Below are 14,887 nucleotides of genomic sequence, written 5' to 3' on the forward strand. Positions count from 1 at the left end.
TTGAAATTAGGACTGTATGGTATGAAAAGAATTCCATTTCTCTCCTTTCTTAAAAGCAAGGGTTTGGCTAAACCGAATTGTCTTGAAAGGGGACTCCCATTTTACCCAAAATGAAAATGGCTTCTTTTCCATAATGGAGAAGAAACTTCAAATAATCATAAGGTTAGCTTTAGATCCAATAGCTCTTCTAAGGGCTGAATCTTTTTCTGTCCTGCCCCAGACAGCTCTTAATTGGTCTCATAGGCCTGGAGAGACGTTTTGGGGCAGTGAGTGTCCAGGCCTTTGGGCTGTTTACCCCTGCTGGGAAGCTGAACTCTTTGGGGTAGTCTGTGAGGGAAATGACTAGGGCAAAGCTGGTGTGATCAAGAACCAGGATAAAACAGGATAAGAACAAATTCTTCTGGGGTGGAGGAGGAGAGATGTGAAAAAGAAACAAGAGCAGAGGGACGAGGCTAAGAGAAAGCCAAGGGGGAGAGGTAAGCGCGGGATTGGATGGAAACGTCAGAAATTTTCCAATTCACCATCTGGCCACTTGCCCGCTGGGCGCCGAGGCGCTGGTGGACCAGTTCTTCTGCTCAGGGGGTGGTGCGCTCCGGGTCCAGGCGGTAAGCGACACCACCCTCCCTCCCGGGCGTTGGTGGCCGGTGACTCAGAGGTTTGCTCCCGCGCCCGCCCCGCCCGTCTGCTTGCCCCGCCCCTGGAAGGAGGGGCCTCACTCTGGTGTCCGCCCCAGTCTCTGGGGCGGGCCGGAGCCCGAGGAAGAGGAAGGGGACGAGGACAACGAGCGACGGGGCGGAGGAGGAGGAGGAGGAGGAAGAGGAGGCAGACCAACAAGATGGCCCCTGCTGCAGGAGCAGCCTCAGCAGCAGGTGGGAGGCCGGAGGCGGCGCTGGCGGTGGCAGCGGCGGCCGTTGTCCGGCGGCCTGGGACAGAGTCAGAGTCGACGGTGGCATTGGCGGCGGCGGTGGCTGCCGCGGCGGTGGCGACGGCCGCGGGGACTCGGAGCTGAGAGGAGCTGCTGCTCGGACCAGCGCGGTGAGCGAGCGGCAGGCGGCGGCGGCGGCAGCGGCGTGGGGAGCCGGGCGGCTGCGGCCCGGCCTCCGTCGGAAACAATAGGCAGCCGCGGCGGGGCAGGGGCTGTCCTCGGCCGCCCTCGGCTCCTCGGCCGTAGCGTCCGCCCGCCCGGCCTCAGGCCCCGCCGGCGGCCGAGGGGCTTGTCAGTGCCCGGCGTCCTTTAGGCCTCGGGCCTCCGCGTGCCGCCTGGAGGGCCTGCCGGGGTGGGTAGGCCGTGGGGAGGTGCAGACGCCGCCCTGGTCGAGGGGAGGGCGAGGGAGGCTTCGGCCAGAGGGAGGGGGCCACAGGGCTGCCCAGCCCCGCTGTTCGTCCGAGGACCTTGGCGGGAGCAGAGTGCGCTCGGGAAATGCTTTTTGGACCCCCAGTCTGTGGGGGTGGGGGAAGTGAGGGCGTCTGTAAACAGGCGCCGCCTGCACCTCAAGGCTGCTCCCTCCTCCTCCCCCCTTAAGCACTCCGGTTCTTCGGCCAAGTGGGTTTTACGATGTCTGTTTCCCTGGAGCTACTGCAGATCGAGCCCGATAGTCTTTTTTTCTTCCTGGCGGCGCTAGGGAGGTTGTGTTTGCAGGTGTTTTTCAAAAAAATTTAAGTGCAGCAACACCAACAATTCTGCCAGGTAAAATGTGATTATCAAGGGATGGAGAGAGATAGAGGGCTGAAGGATGTTCCTCTTTAAACATTTCTAGGCATCAGTTCTCTCTAAACATCAGTTTTGCCCACGTCCCGGTGAGAGTGGAACTAGGGCTCTTTTGGAACAGTAGATAATGTAACTCTTGACATCCCAGAATAGTCCCTGAAACTGGAAACAAAGCCGCTTGCTGGCAACGCGAAGACAAATTGTAATGTTTGAATAGAACTTTTTTCTTCAAAGGAACCGTTGTGAATTATTAATGTGCCGCATAAGAAACAATGTTAACTAGCATAAAATGGACCTAATGAAGCATTTTTTCAGGAGACAGAAGAGCTTCGTCTCCAGGCTAGAACTTCTTGTCCTTTTTTACAATTTTCAAAACTAGGAACAACTGTTCTGTATTGAATGTTTAGGCTGAAAAAGAGACAGCTCCTCATTATAGTTGCCCTGCATAGTGATTTCTGAAACTTCAACAGTTAACTACTATTTCTCCTAAACTTAATTTCTCAAGACATCTACCATGTACCTTTCCAAGTGAAGGGGAAAATTATCCAAGTTATTTCTATGTCAGTTTCTATACGTATGGAGAATTTATATTAAGATTGTTTGGATGTCTCCAAAAGACTGCTTTCCACTGTTTAATATTAAATTGCGTGGTCCGTTTAGTTTGTGTTCTTAAAAGGACCTGTGCTGGGCAGATAAAATGCCAGTTAATATCTTTCACCCATTTTTAAGGTGAATTTCTAATTAGAATTGTCCCTATCTGTTGTAATTCAGAGCGTTTTAAGGTTATATGAAGTTTAATGGGAGGCACTGGGCCTTGGTTCTTCCACAAAAGTTGACAGTAAGTAGACTAGAAATTGGATAAACGTGGAGGTTGGACTGTTTTATTGTTCCTTAGGATTGAAGTATAATGGATGAATATGAATGACTTTCATTTTAAGCCTAGTATAAATAATGTGGATGTTTTGACTTTTTAGGTAGTGGGGAAAGAACAACTTTCACATGGCTTCTGCTGATGTGAATTTTCTGGAAATAAATTTCAAAAGGGACTTTTTTTTAAGTATTCAAAGTCATGATTTAATCAATCAATTTTTTTGGCTGAATTTTGTTAGTTGGTACAGAATGCAAGTAAACTCTATCTCATAATGATAACTTAAATTTATCTGTGACTCTAAGCCTATTAGAATAATTGTAGTAATGTATGAATTTGTAAGTGGTCAGTGTGCTTTGTTGTGAAAACAAATCTTATGTTGTGTCAAGGACTAATTTACCTCATCATTTTCCTAAAAACAAAGATTTTTAAGTGTTAAGGTTTTGTGTTTGAAATTAGATGCTGACCCAGCAGTCATTGAGTCTGGGTCCCAATTTATGCTTGATATTGAATTCTGTTTTTATTTGTGTCAGACTGTTTTAAGATGTGATCCCTCAATTGTTATGTCTTCAATATCAGTGTTTATTCCGATTATGTCAGTTCAGATTTTCTCAAGTAATATTTAAGAATTTCCTTCCAAGAAGTTTTGGGACCATAGCTTAAAAATTAGATTTGTATTTTCTCGGTAATATTAAAAGTTAATATATGTTTGTTTCATTTGGAGAAATTTGAAAGGGTTTTTTTTGTACATAAAAAATTTTAAATAACAATTTTTCAAAGTACATTTGTTAAATGAGTAAAAATATTCTCATTTATTCCTCCTAATTAGTCTGTAATATAGGAAGAATCTGAGGCTTAGGAGAAGCTAAGTAGCTATAACTAGCAAAAAGGCCGCTTAATTAATAGGCAAAAAAGCTTACTCAAACCGAAGTCTTGTGACACAAATTAGATGCTTTACTATTGCTACTGCTGCCATATGTCCCAAGGTTAAACTTTGAAGCATCTCCTGTATTTACGGATTCCTTTTTTTTAAAAAACCATGAACTGTGTTTTGTAATACTGTGCTTGCCTTCAGCTCTAATATCTTTTCTATTATCATTATTTTTACACTGCCAAATTATTCACTTATAAGTTTGAGAACGTATTTACTCTTGTGAATTAACAAAAGAAGCACTTATATTTGCTTTTAGCAGATCTGAATGCCGTAAATATAGAAACTCATACCGTTTACATAGGGCAGATTTGTGGTATTGCTGTAATTGTTTCATGGCTTTAATTTGTTATATAAGCAGTTAGCTAAGTTGTACCTTTGAAATAAATACTTAGGAAAGTTTTATTTTTTTATTTTATTTTTTTAATTATTTATTTATTTTTGGCTGCATTTGGTCTTCATTGCTGCACGCAGGACTTCTCTAGTTGCGGCGAGCGGGGGCTACTCTTCGTTGCGGTGCGTGGACTTCTCATTGCAGTGGCTTCTCTTGTTGTGGAGCGTGGGCTCCAGTAGTTGTGGCATGCGGGCTCAGTAGTTGTGGCTCACGAGCTCTAGAGCACAGGCTCAGTAGTTGTGGCTCATGGGCTTAGTTGCTCCATGGCATGTGGGATCTTCCTGGACCAGGGCTTGAACCCGCGTCCCCTACATTGGCAAGCAGAGTTTAACCACTTTGCCACCAGGGAAGGCCCTTAGGGAAGTTTTAAAATGACTTTAGTAGCATTCGGTAGTGTTAAGTCAGGTCAGCTAACATTTGGAATTCTTCATTTATAATTTTTTAAAGCCTTAGACCATTTAGAATTATGCAGTATTTTCTATCTCCAGATTTTAGAGCTTGAAATGGAGTTTGGTGGAGTCTAATCAGTCCACTCTAACATATATCTTGCCAATGGTTGGCACCCAGTAAAGTGAAGAATAAACTGATAAGTGATCCTTGTTTGGTGGACACTTCGGAGCAGGATGTTCCTTGGCAGGGTATACTGACCTGGTTTAGTTTTGGCTATGTCCATGCTCAGGAGTTGAGGTATTCTTTGGGATTGGATTCAAGTGGATTTAAATTCTCAAATTGACCTGCATCAGAACAGTCACAGATTTCAAAATCAGCCTGTTGGTTAGGATCTTCTTTAAGATCACCTTCTTTTTTGTTTAATCCTGGAGTCTATACTGGATTTGGACTAGCCTTGGAGGTTATAGCATAATATTAATTTTTCAGCCATTTATATAAAGGAATTTTTCTTACTCCAAAGTTTTTTAATGTTGATTCTATACGTTTTCTCTTTTTTTAAATATTTATTTATTTATTTATTTTTATTTGGTTGCGCCAGGTCTTAGTTGTGGCGTGCGAACTCTTAGTTGCTGCATGCATGTGGGATCTAGTTCCCTGAGCAGGGATCGAACTCCAGCCCCCTGCATTGGGAGCATGGAGTCTTAACCACTGCACCGCCAGGGAAGTCCCGATTCTATACATTTTCAAGTGTGAAGTTTACTTAATCTGAAGTGATGTTGTGCTACATCTCCAAGACAGTTAGCTTTAGCATATTTATTTATATCCATTATTGGTCAGATTTGTGTCTGTTTACTTCTTATATTCTTATTTATTCTTTATGTAATGTTAGACATTTCTTATCAGTTCACAATATTTTCCTGATTGAGGTTTGAGAAAAGAATTCTAGTAAAAAATTTGAGTTCATCTTACATGCACAGTTGAACTGACTCAAATTATGTTCTGCCCTAGAGGAATAAATGTCTTAAGGTTCATTTATATTTATTTGAGATTGTTTATAAATGTATGTTTGATGTTTGTCAAGCATTTTAGCACTGATATCAGTACACACCCATTACTGTGCATATAAGGTAATAATTTAGTTTGTAATGCATTTTTTTCTAAATATCTCCAAGATCTAAATAGCATTTGAATGTGGTAGCAGTGTTTTTGAAGAAGAGTTCTACAGTGGTCTATAAATCTTAACATAAATTTTTTTTTAAATGGAGGTTTAAATTGCATAACATAAAATTAACCATTTTAAAGTGAACAGTTCATTGGCAGTACATTCACAATGTTGTGCAACCACTACCTTTATCAAGTTCCAAAACATTTTATCACCCCAAAAGGAAACTCTTGTGCCCATTGAGCAGTTACTCCCCATCCCCCTCTCCCCCAGTCCCTGGCAACCACCATTCTACTTTCTGTCTTTATGAATATTACCTAAAATGATTTTGAGCCAAGATTGAGCAAGAGTGCTATGTATAATTGAAATTGCAGGAAAAAACTTTGGGATATGATTGTTAGGAATCAAAAACCACCTCATTCTTTACATTATTCTCTAATTACAGTAGGCATGCTGCCAGGGATTCTTTATGGAAGAAAAGTTGAAAGTCACAGCAGTTCGAACTTTTCATCTTGATCACTCCAAAGAAGTTGTACTTAAGCTCTCAGACTCATTAGTATTTCCTCGTTGAGTTGTGAGAATTAACTAAGTTTTAATGTTCTATACAAATGTGAGCAATGAATAGTCTTATCTATAGCTTGTTTGGCTTTTGTTTTTTCTTAATATATAGAAGAAACTTGGAATATTAATAGACAAGGACTTATATGAGGTTATATTAGAAAATGATTGTTAGATTGAAACTCTTTAATCTGTATGAATCTAACTGTATTACTTTTTTTGTTTTTTTTTGTTTTTTTTTTTGTTTTTGGCTCCGTCGGGTCTTAGTTGCGGCACGCAGGAATCTTTTGTTGTGGCGCACAGGCTTCTCTCTAGCTATGGCACATGGGTTTCTCTCTAGCTGTGGCACGCGGGCTCCAGAGCACACAGGCTCAGTAGTCGTGGCACATGGGCTCCAGAGTGCATGGGCTCTCTAGTTGTGGCGCGTGGGCTCTGTAGTTGCAGCGCGTGGGGTTATTTGCCTCTTGTCATGTGGGATCTTAGTGCCCCGACCAGAGGTCGAACCTGCATCCCCTGCATTGGAAGACGGATACTTAACCACTGGACCACCAGGAAAGTCCCCTAACTTTATTACTTTTATTCAGCTAATCTTTGAGCCTGTTTAGAGTTATGATTTGCCTGACACTCTGCTTGTTGAATAAATCTTTGAATCCTTGGTCTTGGGTCTATACCTGACTCCCTCCAAAACATAGACACTGTTAACAGAAGCAGTTGGTTTGTAGCTTTTTTAAATTGTTTGTTTGATTGAGGGAGAAAATAAACAGGCTTTTTTTCTTTCATCTTTGACTTAAATTCAAAATTAGGTACTTCCCCTAATTAAATTTAAATCTTAACATTTATGGTGAGAAGTGAAATACAGATTTTATGTTACTATTAAAGATTTGTAATATTTTACAGATACAGAAGCTCTAAGTCGGGAAGAATTTAAATTTTGATACTAATTTCCCCCCTTTTAGGAAAATTTTATTTAACTATTAAATTTAGTTATAAGAACAACTTAAAAAGTGATGGAAAGAATTATAACAAATATTTAGAACTCAGTGCAGTAAAATTCCTGCTTTTCTTTAATACTGACTTTTTTCAGGAAATATCAACTCTGTAAATATTAATATTTCTATGTTTATATACATCTGATTAATCTTTAACAGTAATTTATTAGAAAGCTAGTGTACTAAATTAATACATTTAATCATAAAATAACATCTTTAAATGAGGTTAAGTTTAGAGATCTATGCTTGAAAGTATGGTTTAGTGGAACATATGTGAATGAAACAGGATCATTATATTCTTAGCTTTATTATAGAACAGTATGTCATCTAACCTGATACCAATTTAGAATAAGAAGTAGACAAAAAGACCTTTATCACAAAGTTAATGAACTAAATCATCTACACTAAGGCACTGGCTTAGAACCTCTCTTGCTCTGTACATAATTCAAAGAAGCTTGATATTTTCACAGCAGAATTTAATCTGTTTTCTAATTTCACAGCAGATTAAAACATGCAAATTAGATGTGGGAGTAAAGGTACTCTAGGTAATATGGACAGCAAGAAGGGTAATGAGGTAAAAATCACATTAGCATGGGACAGTTTAATACAGGGACATTTTTTTAGACTCTGAGTATATCATTAATTAATGTATTCTGCTATATAACCTGTTGTTCCTGATGATAGATTCATTGAGGGAAAATTCACTTATGTTTTTGATTTTGGGAATCATAAAACTATATAAAGAATATATTAGAACATACACTTTGGAGTCAGATGTATCTAAGTTCCCATCTTTTATCACATAAGCTTTATGATTCTTCATCTCTAAAACCAGAAATGGTAATATCTTCTTTGAAAGGATTGTTTTGCAATTTAAATGAGTTAACATATATCTATAGTATAGTACCCATTCAATAAATGTTGTTTTCTTCCTTAAATTTTGTTTAACAAAAATCACTTTAGAAAGATATTCATCTAGAATATTTGAAAATTTTCTGCTGTCAATTGTTAGTATTCAAGATACAATTAAACTTTGTGTATTTATGGAGTTGGTGGTCAGAAATGAAATACCGTTCTCATTTTCTTTCCACATCAGTCTTTCATTAATATGGACCTGTGCTGTTTAATATCAGCCACTAGCTACATGTGACTACTTAAATTTAAAATTTTTAATGGATTTTTTTTAGAGCAGTTTTAGGTTTATAGAAAAATTGCACTGAAGGTATAATTTCCATATATACCTTCCCCCACAGTTATTTCTGTTAACATCTTACATTTGTTATAATTGATAAACCAATATTGACAAATTATTAACTAAAGTCCATAGTTTACATTACAGTTCACTCTTTGTGTTGTACAGTTCTATGGGTGAGATTGTCTTCTTTCACTTAGCAATGTACATTTAAGGTTCTTCCATGTCTCTCTGTGACTTGATAGCTCATTTCTTTTTATTGCTAAATAGTACTCTGTTGTATGGATAAACTTAAGTTTTAATTAATTAAAATCAAAATTTTAAATTCCTCAGTTGCACCAGCCACATTTCAGGGGCTCAATAGCCACATGTGGCTAGTGGCTACCATATTGGAAAATGCAGATATAGCACATTTCCATCATCTCAGGAAGTTCTATTGAAGAATGCTGATATAAACCAAAGTCCCGTTCTCCATTTATATTCACTCTCACAGAGAACTTACCATTTACATGGCCTCAATTTGTCCTAAGCCTACCTTTTCAATGTTTTTGCTTGTGCTGCCAGCAATCCTAAACTTGACATAATTTAAAATCCTTTACTCCCTCCAAAGAATCAGCCTTTCCAGATACTGTCCATTATAATATGGTTTCTTCTCAGGGCATCATCTTTTACTCCACGCTTCTTGTCCCTAAAATCTGGAGTCATCTTTTTCTTTCTTATTTTTTCTCTAAACCTTTTGAATATTTATCAGAGATGAACAGGTCTCAGAGCTAATAACTGGCAGAGTTGAGATTAGAATCTAGAACTCCTTTTTCTAGTTCTCTTGGGATCTCCACTAGTTGGGATGCTTTTACAATTAATTTTAAAGTTGCGGTCACTTTTGAAGAGATTATTGGGGACTGTTTGATTATGTACTATGTAATTTAAAATACTATAAATCAAAACTATAGAGGCTATAGCTATAGATTTAATAAATACTAATGTACTCATTCTTTAAAAAAGTAGAACTTGAAATGAAGAAGTTTATCTTATTTCTTATCTTAAATAAGAAATTTATCTTATTTCTCTAATTCAGTTATTATGGAAAAATATTTTTTCTTCTGTGTGTGACCCACTTTACATAATAAAAATTAATTGCCTGTACTAATATGAATTGCCTGGTAAGGGTGAATAGAATTTAACTGAACATTGTTGCCATCCAAAATTCTCTATTGGTACTGATTTACATTTGTATTCTATTCAAATACTTTGTAAAATCCAATTTGGTTACCACATGAACTTGTACTTTCTTAAACATTATTTAAATTATCATGTTAAAGTTTCCAGAGCTCTTTTGCCTTTATTTTGGGGTAAGCTTTACCTCTACTTTTGCTGAAAATAGCTATACTGTGTAAGGTCTTGATTTGATCTTCTCTGTATACTGGTTATGCTTGCTCAAAAGTTCATTTTTGTGGAGACATTCTGTTAAAGAGTAGTTGTCTTCCATGTTTAAGTACTGTATTTAAAAAAAAAAAAAAGCCAGAATTTTAAACTTCATTTTGAAATGCTTTCCCTATAATTACTGCTCTTAAAACCCATGTTTTATATGTCAGCTTTTACATTAATTACTGTTTTGATTAAAACTGTCACTCTTTGCTCGAATCTGTCCTCTCTTTAAATTTATTAAAAACTTTTTTAAAACATAAGGCTCTCCATATATTTAGAAAAGCTGAGTTATGAGTTATCTGAGTCAGTTTTTTCAGAAATGCCATTTTATTATGTAGGTTTGCAGTTGACAAAATCTCATAAGGGCACAAAAGTCCCTTCCAATATATTCTCTTTCTACTGCGTTAGAAAAAATGAGGGCAGGAGAGAGAGAGGGTTTTTTGAAATAATAAAATCCTTAGAATAGAAAATGTAATATTTAAAACTCTTTAAAAGCATGTAAGAGTAACTTGGAATATCACAAAGCTTAGAACAGATAATGTCATGAAAGCATCTTTGAATATTGAAGTTGTAGTACCTATTCCCATAGTGATTGACGTGCATTATTTAATTCATTGTTCTCAGAGTGTTAAAACTTTAAGCATCTTAAGTGTATCATGACAAAATGGTGAGGGGCAGAGGGGAAAGAATGGGTGGGGAGCAAAATCCTGTCAATAGAATCTCCATTTTTGAGAGAGATTTCAGGTTCACTTGTTGATTTTTTTTTTTAGTATTCTTTTTTGTTTTTAAAAGACTTGGTTGGTTGGTTGGTTGATTTGTTTGTTTTAGAGCAGTCTTGGGTTCACAGTAAAATTGAGAAGAAGGTACAAAGATTTCCTGCATACTCAGCTGCCTCCACACATGCATAGCCACCCTTATTATCAACATCCACTGCCAGAGTGGTACGTTAATTACAATTGATGAACTTACATTGATGCTTAAAGTCCATAGTTTATGTTAGGGTTCACTCTCGGTGTTATACATTCTGTGGATTTGCACAAATGTATAATGACAGGTATCCATTATTATAGTACCATACAGAATATTTTCATTGGTTTAAAAATCCTCTTTGCTCTGCATATTCATCCTTCCTCACCCCAGCTTCTAGCATCCACTGATCTTTTTATTGTCTCCATAGTTTTGCCTTTTCCAAAGTGTCCTATAGTTGGAATCATACAATATGCATTTAAGTTTCTTACATGTCTCTTCGTGATTTGATAGCTCATTTCTTTTTTAGTACTGAATAATATTCCATTGTCTGGTTGTACCACTGGTGGACATCTTGGTTGGTTGCTTACAAGTTTTACAATTATGAATAAAGCTGCTATAAATATCCATGTGCAGGTTTTTGTGTAGATACAAGTTTTCAGCTCCTTTGAGTAAATATCAAGGAGAGTGATTGCTGGATCGTATGGTAAGAGTATGTTTAGTTTTGTAAGACAATGTCAAACTTTTTCAAAGTGGTTGCCCGATTTTGCATTCCTATCTGCAATGAATGAGAGTTCCTGTTGGCGCCACATCTTGGTCAACATTTGGTGTTGTCCGTGTTCCAAATTTTGGCCATTCTAATAGTGTGTGGTGGTATCACATTGTTTTAATTTGCATGTCCCTGATAACATATGATGTAGAACGTCTTTTTATATGTTTATGTGGAATATATAATATTGTATAGTTGGACTCATGCAATATGTAGCCTTTTCAGATTAGTTTCTTTATCCTTATCTTTTTAATCTGTCACTTCACTTTTAGCTTTACCTCGCTTATAGGTAGTTTTAAGAATGTGGTTAATTTTGGAGGTATACTATCTTCTGAAGATTAAGTACCTGCATTAAAAAATTGAACTCGGGCTTCCCTGGTGGCGTAGTGGTTGAGAATCCGCCTGCCGATGCAGGGGACACGGATTCGTGCCCCAGTCCGGGAAGATCCTACATGCCACAGAGTGTCTGGGTCCAAGCCAGGGCTGCTGGGCCTGAGCATCCGGAGCCTGTGCTCTGCAACGGGAGAGGCCACAACAGTGAGAGGCCCGCGTACCGCAAAAAAAAAAAAAGATTGAACTCGTCTTGTGATGATAGATTCAGCTCTCTTACCTTTTATGTGAATTGTCCAACACTATCTTTAGAAATATGAAACTTGCTACAATCAAGTAGTGATATTTTTCAGTCATTTAAAATTGTTGAACAAATATATGCCATACAACAGCATACAACAGTATGGACTTCCTCTTATAGAAAGAGTTTAGAATGTATTGGGAACATCAGAGGGGCAACCTAATATACACTGGGCTATAAAAAGATTTCTTGAAAGAGCTTCCTGAGTTGAATGTGACTTAAAGGATGAATAGGGGTTTAACATCCCAGATTTAGGGGAATACTTGAGCCAAAGAAGACCTAGAGTGAAAAAGAATATCTTGTATACAGGGAAACCTTCATACTTTTGTTGCTAGAGTATAAAATACGAGGCAGATGGTGGTGAAAAATAAAGCTGGAGAAGTAGGTGGGGGCCACATCCCGGGGATCTTGTATGGCATGTTCAAGCACTTGGGATTGACTCTGCTAAGGCAACATCTAAGGGGTTTTTAAAATTTTTATTTATTTATTTATTTAGTTAGTTAGTTAGTTTTGGCTGCGTTGGGTCTTCATTGCCACACGCGGGCTTTCTCTAGTTGTGGCGAGCATGGGCTACTCTTTGTTGCGGTGCATAGGCTTCTCGTTGCGGAGCATGGGCTCTAGGCATGCGGGCTTCAGTAGTTGTGGCACATGAGCTCAGTGGTTGTGGCTTGCAGGCTCTAGAGTGCAGCCTCAGTAGTTGTAGTGCACGGACTTAGTTACTCCACGGCATGTGAGATCTTCCCAGACCAGGGCTCGAACCTGTGTCCCCTGCATTGGCAGGTGGATTCTTAACCACTGTACCACCAGGGAAGTCCCTAAGAGTTTTTGTTGATATTGTTTGTTTTTTAACTTGAGATAACAAAATACATGCACTAAAGGGCAAAAATCATAGCGGTAGATCTTGATTACTTTTTACATATATACACTTGTGTAACCACCACCCAGATCAAGATATGCAATGTTTCTAACACCCAAGAATTCTTTCTACTCTTTCCCAGACAGTACACTCTCTACTGCCTCTTAGCTTTCCTAAGAGTTAATTCTGACTTCTAGCACTGTAGTCTGTTTTGCCTCTTCTTAAATGAAATCATGCATCATGTCTTCTTTATGCTTCCTCTATAAATTAAATTCTACAGTAGGTGCTATTTTGTATCTGGCTTTGTACATTGTAATATCTGTGAAATGTGTCCCTGTTATATGTAACAGTGGACCAATTGTTTTATTTTTATCATTGCTGTATAGTATTCCATTATATGAACTTATCACAGTTTATGCATTTTGTTGATGGACATTTGGGTTGTTTGCAGTTTATTTTTGGCTTTTTATGAATAAAGTTGTTATGAACATTACTGCATAAGATTTTTGGTGGACATACTTAGTCATTCCTCTCATATAAATACATAGCAGTGGAATTTATGGGTCATTAGTAGACTTTGGTTTAGCCTAAGGAGATACTCCCAGTTTTCCAAAGTGAATGTACCAATTCACACTGCTGTCAGCATTGTATGAGAATTTCGTATGCTCATATCATCTTTAATACTTGGTATGGTCAGTAAACTTTTTTTTAGCCATTCTGGTAGGCATGTAGTAGATTCCCATTGTCATCGTAATTTAAATTTCCCTTGTGAGTAATGACATCTTATGACTCTTAAATAAGCGTATTATACACTTATTGGCCATTTTGATACCCTCTTTTGTGAAAGAGGATCTTTCAAGTCTATTGTCCTTTTTTTAAAATTTACTTATTTTATTTTAATTTTATTTTTGGCTGCGTTGGGTCTTCGTTGCTGCGTGCAGGCTTTCTCTAGTTGCAGTGGGTAGGGGCTACTCTTCCTTGCGATGTGCGGGCTTCTCATCATGGTGGCTTCTCTTGTTGTGGAGCACGGGCTCTAGGCACGTGGACTTCAGTAGTTGTGGTGCGTGGGCTCAGTAGTTGTGGCTCATGGGCTTAGTTGCTCCATGGCATGTGGGATCTTTCCGGGCCAGGGCTCGAACTCGTGGCCCCTGCATCAGCAGGTGGATTCTTAACGACTGCGCCACCAGAGAAGCCCTATTGTCCTTTTTTTTATTGAGTTTTTTGTCATAGAAGAAAACCATAAGTGAATGACCAGCAGCTGTGAGGAGTGTGGATGAAGGCAAGAACAAAGCTAGAGACAGAGATCAGTTAAAAGGTTCCTGTGTGATCCAGGTGAGAGAGACTGTATGCTGTATGAGAGCAGGGACTTTGTTTCATTCAGGGCTACATCTTTAGATCCTAAGACACTGTCTGGCACATGGTAGGTGTTCAGTAAGTAATTTTTGAATGAATGAACACAAACTTCAATCAGGGAAGTAGAGATGGAAAGGAAGATATAGATTTAAGAGATAATAGAAAATTTTAATAGAGGTAGAAGAGGACGTAATCTAGGATGATTACCAGATTACCAGGTGTGTACATTGAGTGTCAAGTTGTATAGTGATGTAACTAAAGAAACGAAGGCTACAGAAGGAATTACAAGTTAAAAAAAATAGGGACAAGTTAATTACCATGTGACCTTGCACATATTACCTAAGGTTTGTGCTCAGTTTCTTCAACTCTAAAATTAAGATATAATGATATGTAATATCTAATAATAGGGTCATAGTGAGGACTGAGATAATGCATGCAAAATTTAGAATAGTGCCTGTCATATAAAATATACTCAAAAAAGATTAGAGATAGAAACAGTTGAAAATCCCTGTCTTCATGGAGCTTACATTTTAGTAGTGGTGGGTCCACACTGTAACAAAATAACTAAAATAAAGCATATTGGATGGTGAGAAGTATTGTGGAGAAAAATTAATCAGGAAAGAGATGGGAAGCACAGATTGTGGTGGTAGTGTGATTAGGGTTGAGGGATCAATTTTAAATAAGGTGATCAAGTAAGGCCTTCCCTAAGGGAATTCACATAGTAATATGTGTAGGGAAATGGGAAAAAGGTTCAGGGTTAGGAGAAGAGCGGGACAAATTGTTCGTAATTTAAGATAAGAAAGCAAGGCTCCCTATTTTACCAAAGAATAGAGTGTAATAATAGTAGATTTATTTGTTTATTGTGGAAACCCACAGCAGTTAGGCTTGTCCCATTCTTTTATCCTCTCTTCCCT

General features: G+C 38.4%; 1 protein-coding gene across 4 annotated transcripts in view; it reads left to right on the forward strand.

Annotated features, from left to right (window-relative positions):
- The first annotated feature begins 731 nt into the window (after nucleotides 1-731).
- The window catches only part of RC3H1 (ring finger and CCCH-type domains 1), a 90,015-nt gene continuing 75,859 nt past the window's right edge, over nucleotides 732-14,887 (forward strand). For 3 of the 4 annotated variants that reach the window (XM_030875435.2, XM_060296146.1, XM_060296144.1), the window contains exon 1: nucleotides 751-1,035. The gene's annotated coding sequence lies outside the window, so the exon portion shown is untranslated. Of the gene's footprint in view, nucleotides 1,036-14,887 lie in introns of all 4 variants that reach the window. The other variant, XM_060296140.1, reaches the window with a different exon arrangement.

Source organism: Globicephala melas, chromosome 1, assembly GCF_963455315.2.
Source record: "Globicephala melas chromosome 1, mGloMel1.2, whole genome shotgun sequence".
Classification (NCBI taxonomy): Eukaryota; Metazoa; Chordata; class Mammalia; order Artiodactyla; family Delphinidae; genus Globicephala; species Globicephala melas.